General features: G+C 31.2%; 1 long non-coding RNA gene across 1 annotated transcript; it reads left to right on the forward strand.

Annotated features, from left to right (window-relative positions):
• The first annotated feature begins 495 nt into the window (after nucleotides 1–495).
• LOC145008224 (uncharacterized) lies at nucleotides 496–2,235 on the forward strand. The gene is made up of 2 exons (XR_013663307.1): nucleotides 496–1,753; nucleotides 1,979–2,235. It is a non-coding gene; the product is annotated as an uncharacterized LOC145008224 (long non-coding RNA).
• The last annotated feature ends 1,313 nt before the right edge of the window (nucleotides 2,236–3,548 follow it).

Genomic DNA, 3,548 nt, shown 5'->3' on the forward strand with positions numbered 1-3,548 from the left:
CCCATTGTTGGTATTTCCTGTTATCAAATGAGCATTTTTATAAGTTAAAACTTAATTACGTCATTTCTTTGTTATAGAGGAAACTTTATTATGACTTGAAGGAACTCCTTGGCACTCTCATATCACTTTCATTTTAGTTCAACCTAAAATGACATTACATAGACCTTTATCAACTCCACCAACTTTGCAAATCCCATCACTAACCTCTGCCCCTCATTAGGACTCATCATTACACTATCCAAACATAACTCTTGATGATTGTAGGTATCAAAATCATGATCAATTCATAGGTTTAAATGGACATTTCGAACTGTTTAATAAAAAAACCATAGGCTGCATTGCATGAAGAAAGCTTATACTTCATTGAGTTGTCCCTAAATCAGTAAGTACAGTTCCTTATATTCTATACATAATAATTAAAATTAGTATTTCTAAGGATATTCATCATATGGCATCTGATTCTAAATTTAATATGTTTTTTAGTAGATGGTGAGAGTATGATAAATCCAGTTTTTCTATAACTCCCTCCAGCCTATGAAAATTGCAACAATTTTCATTTTGTTATGGCGAATATCAGTTGCAACTTTTTTCTAGGCAAAATTATAAGCATTAAAAATGTTAGATTATAAAATTGTAATGGTATTGAACAACAACATTCTCCCTTTTTCATTATTCTACGGTATTTTAGACAACTAAAGTACATTTCATATTCTGGTTCTGACATATATAAGGAGTCATTTCAAGTAACCCAATCAATAAAGAGGAATACTATATACAAAATTAACAAAAATACCCTTATGAACCTCCACTCCTAGAGCAAAATTTATTATTCTCATTGTGACTACAACACGTTCATAGAGTTTTAATGACGCCATGTCACTTAGCTTTGAGTGACGCCATGTTTTTTTATACCATCACATCTGTTATCTCAGTCATTTCAAACACCTGTATTCCACTTACACTTCCCTATTTTTAAAAGAATGGAACCTAAAAATGATGGAGACTCCGATGTTCCCATTCTCTCACACGATCTTCTTTCATTGGTGGCCTTCAAATTCCTTTTTTCTCTCTTTCTGTCAAGAAGCTTCAACCCCACTCACCACCAACATCCAATACAGTTATCACCGTCGTCCTATCATCTCTTATATGTTTCTTTCTTATTTCGCCAAATCCTTAACTAGAAACGTAGTGTTCAAGATCTACTATCCTTAATCGGAGGTTTGACTACTCCTTCCTTTTTTTTGACTTAGGTTTCTTAAAGTTATTGGTATTGTTATTTGCAGTTTCAAAGGCCCTACAATATGATGCATCAAATCCCATTCGTTTGGTGAAGAAATTCAATCAAACTCGGCCTACTTCTCATCGCTAGCCTTTAAATTCTCCATCGCGTCATTAAAAGTTACACATCGAGAATTTGTTGAAATTTCTTCTTCGACATCTGATAAGACTATTTTTGTTTCTTTAGAATCTTAATTATTATTATTATTTTAAAATTGAAGGAGCAAAGGAGTAGTTAATTTCAATTTTTGTTGAAAACTCATTGCTCATGGGTACATTAGAATCTCGTGTTTTTAATGTTATGTTTTAACCTTAAACACATCTACAAGTTTGGTTTTAATAGAACTTGGTAGTAGAGAAGCTTATAGAGACCTTCAAGAGCTTATAGAGACCTTTAAGATGAGGCAACAAGTATCTCAACAATAATCATGTCATTCAGTGTTGCTAGCAATACCTCAGTAATGTAGATGATAAGGTTTGAATTTTCTTTCTCAATCTTAGTTTTAATTTGATCAATGTGTTCTTAATTAGAATTGGTGCGTGTTTTTGAGACATCCATTAATTCATTTGGTTTATTGGTTTTAAAAAGTTCTTTGTGTGAAAATCTTGAAAGAGAAGTCTGACCTGTTGCAATCAAAGGACTATTGGCATTCATAACATTGGTATGTTTTTATCTAATGGCACTATATTATGATTTCAGGGCTATTACGTCCTTTTAGGGCATTTCCTCTTCAAATTGTGATAATTAGTCATGGCTAGACATGAACAGAATACAAGTAATACTACTTTCTGCTAGACCTTGTGCTATCAATCTGGATAGTATAAATCCATGATTCATGTGAGTGCATATTGATTCATTAGAGAAACATGAGAGGAAATTGGTTATCTGATTGTAAACCAAAAGATTAAGATATGGTTATCATTTAATAATTAAAAAGAGATTATTATCTTTTTTAATTTATATCTTATTTCTCGTATTGTTATTATTTAAATTTATTTCTCTTATATATTTTAAGGTGTTTTACAAGGTTTTTAATGCCAAATTTTCTCTTTAAGGGTTTTACATATCATATTTGTGTTATGCAACAAAAAGAATGGTTGGCATTTACTATTCTGTAACAAAATGCATACCAAAGTTGTGATGAATAAACTTGGTATTATAGCTTGTACAATTCTAAATTGAACAAAACATATTTTCCTATTGTTTTCATGTTTTTTTCTCATGATTCTTGTCGAGAGAAGACGCTCTTTTTAACAAACTTAGACTTCTATCTTTGTCGCTCTGGTGTAGATGATTCACACATGATCCATAAAACAAAGAATGACGGTTTTAAAATTTCATTTCAAAATAGCTTTTCAAGCTTTCAACAGACTATCTAACTATGAATAACTATCCATTATGATTCATATTGTTCACATTAACACTTACTCATTCTAAAACTAGCAAGATGCCGTCATGAGACCTTCTTTAGAACGATGGACAGTACATCAAAGATTAATTAAAATTGGCCTATTTGAATAGGCCTTAATAGATTTTCCATAATACAAAAAATTCATATAAGTAAATAACAATGGACTTTCGGTAATAACAATGTAGATTCATTTTCTTTTTCTTATTTATGAATTGTACATTGAAAATACATCCGTTTATACCAATATTCTTTTACTTTTTTTGGTTACTAGCATAATATATTTTGTCCAACTTTAATACCAATGCACTCACATTTGTTTACCAATAATAGCATTCTTCTTACATTTTTCTATCGATAGAATCATCTGAAAAACTATGAATGAAAGTTCATTGCTATTTGTTGCGTTTTAACCTTATGAAAATAAATTCAAGAAAGAAAATTGTGATGTGTTCGTTAGAGTATGGTTGTTAGTGTAATCTTATGTTTTTTCCAGGAACTACCAAAAATACCCTTCACGGGTCGTGCTTAGCACGGGCCTCAAACTTTTCTAGTATATATATATATATATATATGTGTGTGTATGTATGTATGTATGTATGTATGTATCACTTTAAAATGCTAGTCTTACCGTTAGTAGGCCTCATTCACGAAGTCGATCTATAAGAGGGGGTGTATAAAATGGCCATTTAATGGGTGTCCACTCTCACCTACCACTTTCTTGATTGGTGGAGGGTCGTTAGCTGAATGGGTAGGATAGGGCAAACATTTCCTCATTAAAAGTATAATAAATTTATAAAAGTAACTAAATGTTTTTCAAATTCCCAATCGTAGTTACTTTAGGCAAAAGTGAAATTGATG

Source organism: Lactuca saligna, chromosome 8 (genome assembly GCF_052625555.1).
Source record: "Lactuca saligna cultivar CGN05327 chromosome 8, ASM5262555v1, whole genome shotgun sequence".
Classification (NCBI taxonomy): Eukaryota; Viridiplantae; Streptophyta; class Magnoliopsida; order Asterales; family Asteraceae; genus Lactuca; species Lactuca saligna.